Raw genomic sequence first — 16,118 nt, 5'->3', positions numbered from 1 at the left:
CCTTGTTACCTTTCTTAAATATCGGTACCACATCAGCAGTCCTCCAATCCTGAGGCACCAACCCTGTTACAAGCGAGTCTAAAAAGATGAGATACATCGGTCTGTTGATTACAGAGCTCAATTCCCTCAATATTTGTGGATGAATGCCATTTGGCCCGGGGGATTTGTCAATGTTTAGTTTACTCAGACGCAGTTGTACTTCTTCTTGTGTTAAATTAATTATATCGGGTGGTGAACTTTGATTTTTCACTTGTTGAATGATCCCTGGAACAGTCTGCTCCTTGGTGAACACTGATGAGTAGTGCCTGTTTAATATGTTTGTCCTCTATAACTAACTTGTTATATTTTAAGGGGCCGATACTATCCTTTATTTTCCTTTTTGCATTAATGTATTTAGAAAAGATTTTGTCATTTAATAATAATAATAATAATAATAATCTTTATTTCTATAGCGCCAACATATTCCGCAGAGCTTTACAATTCAGGAGGATCATATACAAACATCAGTTAAAGAAAATACAATATTTAGAGGGAAAAAAGACAACTCTGCTCGTGAGAGCTTACAATCTACAATGAGATGGGGGGGCAAGGTACAAGTGCTTATTTACAATGACAATCCAGCCATCTCAAGGAAATAGGGGATAGATAATGACTTCCTGGACCAGTTGGCCATAACCTTGAGATGCATTTGGGTGCCATAGAATATGACATGAAGTTATGTCCTGAGAAGTTGTGGAGGGACTATGTGAATTTGGTTCGGCTGGGGAGTGTGATAGGCCACCCTAAAAAGATGCGTTTTTAGGGTGCGTTTGAAGCTGGGTAAGTTGTAATTTGTTTATACCTCAATTTACAAATAAAGGGAGGAACCCAATAATCAAAAAACCATAAAGAAAAAAATTCCTATATTAAAATTACCAAAATTGTATTAGTCATTTACTAAAAAACTGTCAGTGCAGTCAAAAACAGAATAGCCACTTAAAAGTGGTTGGGCGGGTGAAAAGGACAAGTGCGCCAGATGTCGATATTGAGGATATTGGGTATATAGGAGGGAAAGGGCCTAACCTAGCCCTATGAATTTCCCCTACCTACCAGCGGAGTGTAAACACCCTAACACTCGGTGCCCCCGCTCCTCGGCGGCTGTCCCTTACTATCCCTCCAAAACTACAAAACCACCATCACCATATAGTGTATGTGCAAAAACGTGCAGGTCAAAAAAACCTTAATAGTCTGGGTAACCACTCTATAGAGTCAATACATATCAAATACAGTAGTTCCCCAATCAGGGTAACTACTCTATAGAGTCATTATATAATATCAAATTACAGTAATCCCCTAAAGGATAAACAGGCAATACTTCTATCCTAAAGGACATGTCAATACAAATACAATTTCAAAAAGGTGCTTTAGCACCTGCACACCCATCTCAGGTTATAGTATTGATCATCTCAATCTGATTAGAGTACTTATCATATCGCTTGTCATCTCATCTCAACGCGTTTCTCTCTCAGGATGTCTGGGGGTTCATCAGGAGATGTTCAGTCTCTACAGCCGATATCACAATGGAGATACGGTTGCTGTGCCTGGTAGCGCCACTAAGGACCACATGAATCTGGGTCCTATCTCATTAGTGGTATCAGAAGTAATGCCTCCTTCTGATACCACTACTACCACTGATACCACTAATGAGATAGGACCCAGATTCATGTGGTCCTTAGTGGCGCTACCTGCACGTTTTTGCACATAAACTATATGGTGATGGTGGTTTTGTGGTTTTGGAGGGATAGTAAGGGACAGCCGCCGAGGAGCGGGGGCACCGAGTGTTAGGGTGTTTACACTCCGCTGGTAGGTAGGGGAAATTCATAGGGCTAGGTTAGGCCCTTTCCCTCCTATATACCCAATATCCTCAATATCGACATCTGGCGCACTTGTCCTTTTCACCTGCCCAACCACTTTTAAGTGGCTATTCTGTTTTTGACTGCACTGACAGTTTTTTAGTAAATGACTAATAAAATTTTGGTAATTTTAATATAGGAATTTTTTTCTTTATGGTTTTTTAAGTTGTAATTTGTCCTAACTTCTTGGGGTAGAGCGTTCCAAAGGATTGGTGCAGCTCGGAAGAAGTCCTGGATCTGGGAGTGGGAGGTTCGAATTAGTGTGGACGTTAGTCGAAAGTCATTTGCAGAGCGTAGAGAATGTGTGGGGTGATAGACAGAGATGAGGGCGCAGATATAGGGGGTTGCCGCACTGTAGAGAGCTTTGTGGGTGAGAACAAGCAGTTTGAATTGGATCCTGTGATATATGGGCAGCCAGTGCAATGACTGGCACAGAGCAGAGGCATCCAAGTAGCGGTTAGCCAGATAGGTGACCCTGGCTGCTGCATTAAGGATGGACTGTAGAGGAGAGAGTTTATTTAGGGGGAGACCAATTAATAGAGAGTTACAGTAGTCAAGGCGAGAGTGGATCAGGGCCACGGTGAAGGTTTTTGTTGTTTCCATTGTGAGAAAGGGGCGGATTCTAGAGATGTTCTTGAGGTGCAAGCGGCAGGAGCGGGCAAGAGATTGTATGTGGGAGGTGAAGGAAAGATCAGTGTCAAGTATAACACCCAGACAGTGGGTCTGCTGCCTAGGACTTATCGTTGTGCCACACACAAAGAGGGAGATGTCAGGTTTAGGAATGTTGGAAGACGGAGGGAAAAGAAGAAGTTCAGTTTTGGATGTTGCAAAGTGCAGTCAGGCAGTCACTTGTGTTCTGTAGTACAGCGGGGGTGAGCTCAGGGGATGAGGTGTATAGCTGTGTGTCATCAGCATAAAGATGGTACTGAAAGCTAAATCTGCTGATGGTCATTCCAAATGGGGCAGTGTAGAGGGAGAAAAGAAGAGGGCCAATGACTGAACCTTGAGGGACCCCAACAGTGAGAGGAAGAGGAGAAGATGTGGAGCCAGCATATGATTTACTGAATGAGCGGCCAGAAAGATAGGAAGAGAACCAGGAAAGAACAGTGTCCTTTAAGCTGATAGAGTGGAGAATGGAGATTAGGAGATGGTGGTCAACAGTTTCGAAGGCGGCAGAGAGGTCAGGAAGGATAAGCAGAGAGTGGTCACCAGTACGTTTTGCTGTCAATAGGTTATTGGTCACTTTGACAAGGGTAGTTTCTGTTGAGTGTAAAGGGCAGAAGCCAAACTTTAAAGGATCTAGAAGAGAGTGAGTGAAAAGGTAGCGGGTGAGGCGAGAATAGGCCAGGCACTCCAAGAGTTTGGAGATGAAGGGGAGATTGAAGACTGGTCTGTAGTTGCCTGTGCAGGACGGATCAAGAGAAGATTTTTTTTTAATAATGGAGTAATGATAGAGTGTTTGAGGGAGGAGGGAAGATACCAGAAGAGAGAGAGAGATTGAAGATTTTAGTTAGGCGAGTAGTGACAACCGGAGAGAGGGACTGGAATAGGTGTGAGGGAAAGGAATCAGTAGGGCAAGTGGTAGGACGAGAAGAAGAGCAGAGCCTGGAGACTTCCTCCTCTGTGACTGGGTCAAATGTGGAAAGTGAGCTGAATGGGATGTGGGGAGGGATGGGATTCACAACACTTGGTGGCTGGGAGCTGATCTCTCGGCGTATGTTTTTTATTTTCTCTGTGAAATAAGAGGCCAGGTCATCAGCATGAAGGTCTGTGATAGGGGTCTGTGCTTTGGGACTGAGGAGGGAGTAAAAGGTGGCAAAGAGCTTTTTTGGATTGTTGGATAGTGAGGAAATAAGGGTGGTGAAGTAGTTCTGTTTGGTGAGGTGAAGGGAAGAGTTGTAGGTCCTTAACATGAACTTGTAGTGGATGAAGTTTTCCGGTGTGCGGGTTTTCCTCCATAGGCGTTCAGCACTCCTAGAGCATCGCTAAAGAAATCGAGTTTGGGATATAAGCCAAGGCTGTTTTACTCTGTATTTGGAGGTTCTGAGGGTGAGGGGTGCTACTTGGTCCAGGGTTCTTCTTAGTGTGTCATTGTAGTGCTTTATAGCCAGATCAGGACAGGAAAGTGAGGAGATGGGGGACAGTGATGAGTGTAGAGAGTCTGTAAGTGCCTGAGAGTCAATGGCCTGTAATTTTCTGAATGTGTGAAAGGTAAGAGTGTGCTGGGATGGATGAGGGTTTGTGAGCTTGAAGGAGAGGATGTTGTGGTCAGAGAGGGGAAGAGGTGAGTTGTCAAAGTGAGAGATTGAGCAGAGGCGGATAAAGACCAGGTCAAGGGTGTTACCATCTTCATGTGTCTCAGAGGATGAGAGCTGTGAGAGGCGAATCGAGGTGGTTAGAGATAGAAGCTGGGATGCAGATGGGGAGGAGGGGCTGTTCTTGGGGATGTTGAAGTCTCCTAGGATGAGGGTTGGTAATTCTGAGGACATGAAATGCACCAGCCAGGCTGAAAAGTTGTCAAGGAACTGGGTGGGTGAGCCTGGTGGACGGTATATGACAGCTAATCTGAGGGAGAGGGGATGGAAGAGCTTGATGGATTTATTTTAATGTCGATTTTGTTTCAGTAGCTAATTTTGCTTGCTTGATTTCTTTTTTTCATTTCCTATTGATATCTTTACACTTCTTAAATGCTATTTCTGTATTCTCAGCCTTTAAGATTTTAAACGCCCTTTGTTTTTGTTTTATTATACTTTGTAGAGTCTTATTTATCCATATTGGTTTCTTTTTATTCCTGGCCATTTTATTACCAGAGGGTATACGTTTTTTACAGGACTGAAGTGGTATATAATTAAACTTACCCCATTTATGTTCAGTATCCCCAGTTACCATGACATTATCCCAATCTACACATTTAAGCTCTTCCCTTAATTTGTTGAAATTAGCTTTCCTAAAATTCCAAGTTTTAGCATTTCCTCATTTAAATGTTCTATTGAATATTACGTTGAAGCTTACCATATTATGATCGCTATTGCCCAAGTGCTCCCGGACCTGTAGATCTGAAATTGTATCCGGTCTATTTGACAGGACCAGAACTAGCAAATTATCTTCCCTGGTCGGTTCATCTACCATCTGAGAGAGGTAATTGTTTTGAATTGTAGATAAGAAATTACAGCTTTTAGCACAACCAGAAGATTCTATGTCCCACTGAATGTCTGGATAGTTGAAATCCCCCATAATAAGAATCCAATTATTATTATTATTATTAGCTGCCTTTTCAATTTGTTCCATCATTTCACCCTCTATTTGTTCAGGTAAGTTAGGAGGCTTATAGCAAACTCCAATTAGCATTTTTCCCATTATTCCCCACCCCATGTACATTTACCCTTACTGACTCTACATTGTTGCAGTTCCCCCCAATGTCATCATTCAACACAGGTTTTAGGTTACATTTGATAAATATACACACCCCACCACCTCTTTTGTCTTTCTTGTCCTTCCTGAATGTAGTATAACCTTCTACGTTTGTCACTACTCACTAGTCATAGCTTTCATCCAGCCAGGTTTCCGTAATGCCCACCACATCATAATCCATGGTTGACATAAGAGTCTCCAATTCATTCATTTTGTTTGCAAGACTTCTTGCATTTTCCAGTAGACATTTAATACGTTTAACACATTTATTACTCCTACCGTTTCACTGTCTCTATCTGCTCTATCTATCCCCTTATTTGCTCCACTACCCCCCACTTCCCCCAGATCCTAGTTTAAAAGCTCCTCCATCCGTCTGACCATTTTCTGGGGAGGGTGCACAGCTGCACTCTCCCCATTGAGGTGCAGCCTGTCCCTACCGTAGAGCCTGTAGCCGACTGAGAAGTCGGCCCAGTTCTTCAAGAACCCGAACCCTTCCTTCCTGCATCAATTTCTAAGCCACGTATTTATCTCGGTAAGCTCCCGCTGTCTTTCTAGTGACGCTCGTGGCACCAGTAGTATTTCTGAAAACACCACTTGGAGGTCCTGGATTTCAGCTTCTCACCTAGTTCCCTGTAATCATTTTTAAGGACCTTCTACCTGCCTCTAACTTTGTCATTAGTACCAATGAGCACCATGACCGCTGGGTTTTCCCCAGCCCCACCCAGCAATCTGTCTATCCGATCCGCAATATGCCGAACTCGAGCACCCGGCAGACAACACACTGTTTGGCATTCAGGGTCTCGGTGACAGATGACCCTGTCTGTCCGCCTAATTATAGAGTCTTCTACCACCAACATCTGTCTGGCCTTTGCTGCACTCCTATTTCCCTCCTTCCTACAGCAGTCGTTTTCCTGGTTGCTAGGAGCAAAGTTCTGCTGTAGTGATCCTGGTCCTGGGCCTGCATTCCTAATATCAGCCAAACAGGCATATTTACTAGGTTGTGCCAGATCAGGGCTAGGCTCCCTGACACTTTTTCCCCTACCTCTTCTTCTAATGGTTACCCAGCTACCTACCTCTGGGTCCTGACCTTCCCCATCTCCACCTTCCTCCATAGCACTGGCCCCAGCCAGAGAAAGCTCAGTGAGGTCTAAACTCCTCTCCAGGTTTAAAATGCTCCTGAGTGTTACAAGCTGCTTATTTAGATTAGTTACCTAGGCTTCCAAATATGCTTGCTTGCTTGTGCTAAGCTTGTTTGTGGTAGCCATTTTGGAACTGCCAGGTTACAACTAACATTGCGCGTATGACAGTTAGGCAAACAAATTATGCCCCCCCTTCAAATGATGATGGGTAAATTGCAAGACTTGGCCAATTTAGTCCATGGTTTTGCAGAGCAAATTTGCCATAGGGAAACGCTCTGGACAAGGCCTGAGAAGCACATCCCTTGATCATTCCTGATCCCAAGGTTCTTCATCAGTCTCCAACTGATTTTTAGGTGATCGTAGTTGTCTTCTGTATTTCAGGCTCCGCCAACTTTTGTCTGGTTCTGGAAACCAGCGTGTGGGACTCCTCATTTCCCTGCTGCTGGGTCACCTCCCCAGACTTGGGCCTTTTCTCTACCCCCTGACTTTTCAGAGTTCTACATAGTTGATTTGTTTTTTTAAGCTTTAGGGCCTTTACATGATAACCCTGACAGAGTAGCATTAGCTGAAAGTAAAATAATTGCACTCTGTCAGGGGCAATGTGCTGCAGAGGATTACTGTATGGAGTTTTGGTGTGGGCTACTGACTCACAGTGGAATGACCAGGCTGTTTGCCATCAGTTTTGAGATGCACTTTCCGACAACATTAAAGACATGTTACTGCAGTTTCCATCCCCTGACTCCGTTAACTCAGCAATATCCCTGGCAATTCGCCTTGATAGGTGGTTGCGTGAACGAATGCATTGCTGACTCTGCACATGTACCAAAAAATGGTATATGTATTACCATTACTGCTGAAACTATGCAGATTGGGATGATCATCTCCCACCGACAACAATGGGCCAAGCAGGAAAAATTGAATCATAGTAGCAACTGTGAAGAGCTTGAACATCAGACAGCCACTGTCAGAAACATGCCAGCGCCTAGGTGGTACCAGTTTTATGGACATGGTTATAGACTGTTATAATTCTGAATACTGACCATATGAAGATATCCAAAAACAGGACTCAAAATGGCGTTTGAACTGTACTCAGACATGGGACTTTCTGGTCATAAGTGAATCATGCTGACTTAGGTTAATATAAAATGATAAAACACATATACATATATATCCCCGAATAAGCTCTTTTGCTCGTTTACCTAATAGGAGACGTGTTTCGTATTCTTGGCTCCTAGCCAACTGATTTCTTTAACTGTATGTGAACTTCCGTAATAGTCAGTCATTTTTCTACCTAGATCCGTGAACATCACTGGTCTGTGTGGATGAATATCATAGCATGCGTGCTGACAAACGACTCATGATTTGGAGTGCAGATGGGTTTAAGACATGGATACATAACTTGAATTGCATCACCCTCAATTATGTCCCCCTTATCAGATGGCGCCCAATATGGAGCTTGAACCCACGGGCCACGACCCTAAGATTAAGAGTCTCATGCTCTACCGACTGAGATAGCCAGGCTCTTAACCAGGATACCCAGCTAGGCATACAGGTATTTTCCTATGATTCAGCAAAAATTATTGCTACCTGATTTTTTAGCTTACCTAGAAAAATCTGTGCAACTTCACACCTTTATAGACTATGGTTCTACAGTGAATTTTGTTGCTGCCAAGGTAGCAAAGGATCTGTGGTTACCCTTGTTAAAATTATGTTTTCCTATGAAAGTCACTGCTATTGATGGTACATCTCTCACCCAGGGTGTGGTGAAGTACATCACTAAGGACGTAACCCTACTTGTTGGTACTTTGCATTTTGAATCGGTCACTTGTTGTCCTTGAAAACATGTCCACAGCTGTGGTATTGGGCATGCCTTGGATACGTAAAAATAACCTGGTCATTGACTGGCACCAGGATGATATCGTACACTGGAGCCCTGAGTGTCAGGACAAATGTATGCCTTTCTCTGTGAATCTTTCTAAAGTCATACAATATCATTTACTCACTGTATTTAAAAGTTTTGCTGATATATTTTCTGTGTCTGAATCTAAAAAAATCACCCCAACACAAGGATTATGATTGTCCCTATGACCTGGTAATAAACTATAGATATAGCTAAGTACCCAGCTAAAAAGACGCCTAAAAATGAACTTTTAATAGATAATATTTAAAATATCAACAACAAACAAACATAAACAACCATGCACAGCACATGCCATATGTAATATGGTATAAAGGCCGCTTTACACGCTACGATTTATCTAACGATCTCAGTAGCGATGTGACATGCCCAGATCGTAGTTACGATTTGCCAAGATCGCACATAAGACGTTTATTAGCGGTCACACGTACACATCTCACAAACAACGCAACATCGTTCAGCGATATATTGTTTGACCAAGGAGGTCGTGTGGATGTTGTTCGTCGTTGGCAGGGTGTCAAACGTAGCAATATGTCTGCTGCGTTCCAAACGACGAACAATATTTTGAAACTGAACGACGTGTCAGCGGTCAACGATTTTTAACCTATTTGCGATCGTTCGGAGTCGCACTTAGGTGTCACATGCAACGACGTCGCTAACGATGCCGGATGTCCGTCACGGAATCCTTGACCCTGACGACATATCGTCAGATAAATCGTAGCGTGTAACGCCGCCTTAATACCATGTAGTTGCCTTATAGGTATTGTAAGGCAGCAGTACATCACTTATTTGGAAAGGCAGTGATGATAATATGGTTCAATATCCTCTATATCAATATACCGCTATTTAGAAAGGTAGCGATGGTGCAGCATCATGCGCGCCTGATGTCGGGATCACACGGCATGTGTCGGTCCAATTTGGGACAGTAAAGGTCTGTTCAGACACATCATATATCGCTCTCCTGATGATGAGGAAATGCGTTGAGAGTGGAGCCCAGATGTGATGACTGTTTCAGCTGACAGATATATTGGATCCTGTAGTAATACCTGGGAGGATTGGGGGATCTGCTAAATGTCAGTCCTTGTCTGACAGAGATTAAAAGGGACACTAGACCAGATTTACAGAAGACTGGTGAGACGGTTCCTTATTTTTGTTTTGATATAAAGGTTAATGATCCAATACTATCATCGCTACCTTTCTAAATAGCGGTATATTGATATAGAGGATATTGAACCATATTATCATTGCTGCCTTTCCAAATAAGTCGTGCACTGCTACCTTACAATACCTATAAGGCAACTACATGGTATTACAGAATATTAAATATGGCACGTGCTGTGCATGGTTGTTTATGTTTGTTTGTTGTTAATATTTTAAATATTATCTATTAAAAGTTAATTTTTAGGCGTCTTTTTAGCTGGGTACTTAGCTACATCCACATTTAAATTGGATACCTAGATCCAGTAGCTGTTTCTTTCTGGTAACAAACTACCATCTTACTAAGAGTATTATATATATATATATATACAGTATATATATATATTACACATCAGGCCTTGAAAGATTATAAAGCAAATAGTTTAGAAAAACCGTTCCTCAGACCCTCCTCGTCACCAGTAGGCACCAGTTTAATTTTTGCTGTTAAAAAGATGGTTGTCTCACACTGTGATGAGCAAGCATGTTCGGTACTCAATCAAGTATCGTTGTGCTCAAGCTGCTCGATACTCGATCGAGTATCCTGGTACTTGAGTGTCATGCTCCAGTTCCCACCTCACTGCTTTTTTTCAGCCACTCAACATGCGGAGATCGCCTGCCAATCACAGCAATATCGCAGCCATGTTGGCTACTGGCATTACTTTGATTGGCCAACTGCATCTCAACATCAGGTCTACATAAGGCTCTGTGATGCCATGCTCAGGGTACTGTGCCCTGAATAGTGTAGAGAAACATTCTGCTGGAGAAAGGACAGTGTAGTATAGCGTGACAATACCTGGTGATGCAACCTTAAACCAACAATTTTTTTCAGGGCTATTTTTATAATAACACCACTCTTAGCTGCATTTAGTGTAGGGTAAGCTGCTGGAGCAAGGATAGTGTATTAGAGGCATGTAGGCAGGGATTCTAGCCTTACAGATCTTGCTGCTACTATAGAAAAAATGTATTCTCTAACAATACCACTGTCAGCTGCATTTAGTCTAGGGCAAGCTGTTGTAGAAGGGATAGTATATTAGAGGCTTACAGACCTTGCTGCCTCAACCTAAAATCAAAAGTCCTTTTCAGGACTACATCTATTCTTTTCCTTTTTAATACTGAGAAAACCTCACAAAAATATATCAAGGGGTATTCAAAACACAACACCAGGAAGAAAAAAGCCCCCATAAAATTCTCAAACTTTATTAAACCAAAATATTCAAAAGTGCAAGTAAAAACAGGTAGTATATAGCATACAATAGAGGAGGCGGGGCCCCGGGCACAGTTCCCTACTGTCTCCCTTCCTGACCGTGGAGGTTGGCACCCTATGTGTAACGCAATGGCGCCCCCGCTCAATGAAGACTGGCCCTTATGACCCTATACTGATATCTATAGGTGCTGCTAATCTATATGAGGGCCTTACAAAATCCAAAGTGATAACACCACGTCTATTCAGATCAGCTTTTATCATGGTTTTCTTATAGCATATCCAAAAGACATATATAATTTCAGGATAGTTCTTGTAAAAAAAATACTAATCACTGGAAACAATGGATCAGGGGTAAAGATCGTTGTGACTCAATCGTCATTTAGTAAGGTCATAGCAGCACAACCATCCTCCTAACATGTATGCAACAATATCATATAAATATTCATCAAAATTGATGATAAAAAAAGGCCCAATGGCCAGTGCTTAGCCACACTCAGCAGCTCATTGCCCGATGCGTTTCTCCCCCAAAGTAATCGATGTTCATCAGGGGCTGTCCGTAATAAGACCATATCAAGATGACAAACTGTAACATCAATACATATAATTAATATAGTGGCCCCATTACTCATAGAGTCAAAACAGATATATAGAAGATCCAGTACTCACATTCAAATAATGTCATCCACAAGAGTCGGTCCTCCACAGAGGATGTTTTACTGGCTGTAATAGTAACATATATATAAGTATTCCATCTATTCTCCCCAATTACTGATTCCCCATAAGGTTAAAGTATTTACTCAGGGACCATGCTGCTCCATAATATGAATGCACATCGACAATGCAAAAGCTGATGACGCATATCCGATCCCTATCACCTAGCTTAAATCCTCTATGCGGGGAAAAAGAAGTTACCTCACTTCCGGTATCAGGTATCAGCTCGTACAGACCTCTTCCGAAGTGTAAAGGTTTATCCAAGCCTCATTCTCAAAGAAAACAGCGACGCACATCCGGCCTGCATCACATGATCCCAAGTCCTGCACAGTCAGGGAGCGTCCGATGTCACTTCCGGTATCGGAGCTCAGGCCAGTGGAGTGCACATGCGCTCCATGTCTTGCGGAGCGCAAATGCGTTCCACGACTAGCAGCGCCGCCTCACCTCCGGCAGCACACCCCCAAACCAGGATATGTCTACGGAGCGCAGGAGCGCTCCAGGCCTCACTCTCATCATGGGCCACAACGTACAGCCGACCCTTATGACCAACCATCACTATGCATGTAGCCAGACTAGGTATATACTACACATAGCCAGGAAACATCGCATCAATGTGCTCTGTATAGCATCATAGATTTCCTCACTTACAGAGCCTATATAATCACTTCCACCTTCCTAAATGGTGGTTTAGAACCATAAACGGAGTGGAGGGAGATGGGTGGAGAATGGGGGTGTGGAGGGGCGGGGAGGAGGGAGGACAAGGGAGAGGGAGTTTATCTTCAGAGGACTCATATTAAGATAGAACTGGGCCACTAAATAACTGGAAGAAATGTCATTATAACTAAGACCTAGATTACTCTGCACCAAATAAGTATACTAATCATGGATGTAACTATATTGATTTCAGGCTGATTTTCAATAGCCCACTTATAACACTACCACTCCATTGGAGCGTATATTATGTGTTTGCTGGATATCATTGACTCACAAATTAATTTAATTTCAAATGAAACTGACATAACTGAGCTGTTCATTTAGTCCCTCTGGATGAGTGGTCTGTAATCAAAATATCCAGCGGGTTTCTCTCTGAATACTAATTCTATCCCAGTCACCAAGTCTTATTAGAACTGGGACAGCCTCAATGGCCTTAAAGGACAAAGCTCTTACATCACCTCCATGACAGCTGTTAACATGACGGGCAATAGGGGTGTCCCTTTTGTTTCTCACATCCCCCAAATGCTCACTTATCCTTACCCTGAATTGCGGCGTCGCTGTCGTCATCGGACTATGTGAATACTTTTTACTACGATTAACGAGCGCAAAAGCGTCGATATCGTATGTTCGGTGTAGCGTCGGTCATTTGCATAATTTCGGAAGGACCGATGTTACGATGTTGTTCCTCGTTCCTGCGGCATTACACATCGCTGTGTGTGAAGTCGCAGGAGCGAGGAACATCGCCTTACCTGCGTCCCGGCTGCAATGAGGAAGGAAGGAGGTGGGCGGGATGTTTACGTCCCGCTCATCTCCGCCCCCCTTGCTTCTATTGGTCGCCTGCCATGTGATGTCGCTGTGACGCCACACGACCCTCCCCTTAGGAAGGAGGCAGTTTGCTGGCCAGAGCGATGTCGCAGGGCAGGTAAGTGCATGTGAAGCTGCCGTAGTGATAATGTTCGCTACGGCAGCTATTGTGGCACCCCTGAGGCTTCCGTCGCCACAGGGACATTGCACCCCAGCCAGTGGTGTAATGCCCCATCCTGGGTAAGGACAAGAGTAAACGCCGGTTCACAGGCAAATTCACACTACACCTATTGTTAGGCATACTTTGGGACCGGGGATAGTGGCAGCTACCCCCCCCCATGCTGGGGGGCCGTAAGACCCATCTTTTCTCCCATAGGGTAAGGCCTAGCAACTGGGAAAGTGGGAGGAGCCAACAGAAAGCAAGAGCAGATACAGGAAGGTCAAGTTCAGTTAGTCGGTTGGAGTGAGCAGTGAGGAGTTGGAAGGAGAGAGAGGTTGATACCTCAGAAAAGTGACAGAAAGTGAAGCTTCCTGGTAGAGACCCTGGGGCCCAGCTAGGCCCAGGTGACACCATAAACTGAAAAAGGATTCCAGGGCCACTGAAAGGCTTTCAAGCTCGTGGCCTGTTCCACTAGAACATCGGGTGGAGTGATCAGGCTGCATCCAGGGACGGTCCCTAGAAACCAAGGAAAGAAAGACATTTCCAAAAGTAAACACCGAGGCCCAGGGTCGTTGCAAGCGCCCCGGGCCACATCCCACCGTAGATCCCCTGGGAAGAGGCAAGATTCGATCCAGGCAAGCCTTCTTGACCAGAACCTATGGTGGAGGCCGAGACGAGTTTATCTACAAAGGTCAAGGCTTTGAAGCCAGTCTAGGAAGGAGACACAAACAAGGGTGCACCGGCATTTACTTTAAGAACTACCCGGGATCGGCGGAGGTCCCTGACAGGAGATCTCAGCACACCAGGGGGCAACCAGTTGTCTGCAGCAACTAAACCGTGAGTAAAAACCTTGAAACTGCATCCCCTGGTGTTGCCTCCCTTATTTCGTCTTGCAGTGCACCATCCACAAAGCACCATAGACTTTAATAAGCACCAACGGTAGCCCCGGGGCACTGCTCCACCTGTGGGGAGCAGAACCATCCCAGCTGCTAATCCATCAGCCCCGGAGGTCCCATCCAGCAGCGGCGGCTCCATAGCCGCAATCCACAGGTGGCGTCACGAATATTTCCACAAACTTTATTTATAATCATCACCCCCACAAAAGCCATATTAGTTGACCCCGCCAGGGTCACGGAGTCGGGCCACGCCACCGCTGACTACCCACGGACTAGTCTGGCCCGACACCGGGTGTCCCAAAGCCCTGGGGTGGGCGAGTCACTATCACAAGATATCGCAGCTGTGACGGGGGCAGGAACTATCGCACTCGGCATCGCTACCATCAGCATGCGATGTCGTAGTGTGCAAAGTACCCCTTAGTCTTTCCCACATAGTTTAATGGACACGTGCATGTACACAGATACACAACACCCTCAGTTCTGCAATTGACAAAATTCCTGTTCTTATAGACTCTCCCTGTACTAACACTGGTGAATTCTTTAGACAGGGGCACAAATTTGCAAAATGAACATTTTCCACATCTGAAAGTCCCTACTTCTCTCTAATCTAGCCAAGTCCCCGTGTTTTATTTTTTTTTTGGGGGGGGGTATATAGGCTGTGTACAACGTGTTCTCTAACAGCCTATCCGAAATGTAACTGACGGTGTAGACGAAATTGTGTCACAAATATCTGGGTCATTACATAGAATCCCCCAGTATTTCCTAAGAATCCCCATGACTTTCGTATTCTGGTCATCGAATGTCTTGATAAGTCTGGTCTTAGAATCCTCATCTCTTTGTCTCGGGGTTAAAAGCTTACTCCTATCACTATGCCAAGCAAAATAATAGGCTTTATTAATTGTATCAGCAGGATAACCCCTTTGTAAAAAACCCACTCTCATCCTTTTGGATAAAGACATCCAGAAATGGAATCTTATCTCCCCCAATTTCATACATAAGCTTCAAACCTAGATCGTTAATGTTCAGTTGTTCAACATAAGAGATGAAGGATTCACGAGTCCCAGACCATACAACAATGACATCATCAATATAACGCCCCCCGAAGGATATCTGGGTGCCCCATATTGTGTCCTACTCATTAAAAACAACAGTGTCCTCCCACCAGCCCAGGAACAAATTAGCATAGGTCGGGGCACATGGGCTCCCCATTTCTGTGCCCTTGAGCTGGTGGTAAAACTTGGAATTAATACTGCTTGGAATTTTAATACTGCTATTAGTTCTAGTCAGTGTAGGGATAACTGCTGGAGGAAAGATAATTTTGGATTAGAGGCATATTGTTTTACAGTTCTTCTATAGGAATACTGCTGCAGCAACCTAACTGTGTTAATCAGGGCATGAGTGATGCTATGGGACATGTGCAGGTGTAAGGCAGAGCCAGCATACCATTAACTATATTGGTGGCTGGGGACTGAGTACCGCAGGATGGTGACTGCCATCAGGTTACATAATGTCCACAAGCCTACACAGCAACAATTCTAGGGCAAGCAGTCAGAATATAGTAGCACATAGCAACTTGTGTACTTTCTCCATCTCCACAACGTCCACATGCAAAACTTCCTCTTTAATTATGAACAACAAGTATTTGAGTAGACACAGAAGCAGGATGGTTATGCTGAATATGGCACCATCTTGGATGATTCCTCAAAGTTTTGTCATTTGAGTGAGGGCGAGCTGCTGGCCCTCTAAAAATTATGAGTCAGGGGCAGCTGCTAGCAATCTAAAAATTATGACTATGGGCTGGCTGCTCACCCCCCTAAAAATTGAGAATGAAGGAAGGCTGCTGGTCCTCTAAAAATTGAATGACTGCTTCCTGCTGTTTCTCCAACAATTATGAGAATAGGCCAGCTGCTGCCCTCCAACAATAATGAGCAAGGACCGCCTACTGGCCCTTTAAAAAACTATGAGTGAGGGCTGGCTGAAGGCCCTTAAAAAATGTTGCGCGAAGGCCGCATACTAACTCTCTTAATTTAGTGGAGGAGGGGAACCAAGAAAAAATACATGAAGGCCATACC

General features: G+C 44.1%; 1 protein-coding gene across 1 annotated transcript in view; it reads left to right on the top strand.

Annotated features, from left to right (window-relative positions):
* Positions 1 to 16,118, top strand: part of FNDC1 (fibronectin type III domain containing 1) — a 391,652-nt gene that overhangs the window by 279,202 nt on the left and 96,332 nt on the right. The gene's annotated exons all lie outside the window — the stretch shown is intronic.

This window comes from Anomaloglossus baeobatrachus, chromosome 3 (genome assembly GCF_048569485.1).
Source record: "Anomaloglossus baeobatrachus isolate aAnoBae1 chromosome 3, aAnoBae1.hap1, whole genome shotgun sequence".
NCBI classification, from domain to species: domain Eukaryota; kingdom Metazoa; phylum Chordata; class Amphibia; order Anura; family Aromobatidae; genus Anomaloglossus; species Anomaloglossus baeobatrachus.
This window is presented reverse-complemented; position numbering and strand designations above follow the sequence as displayed.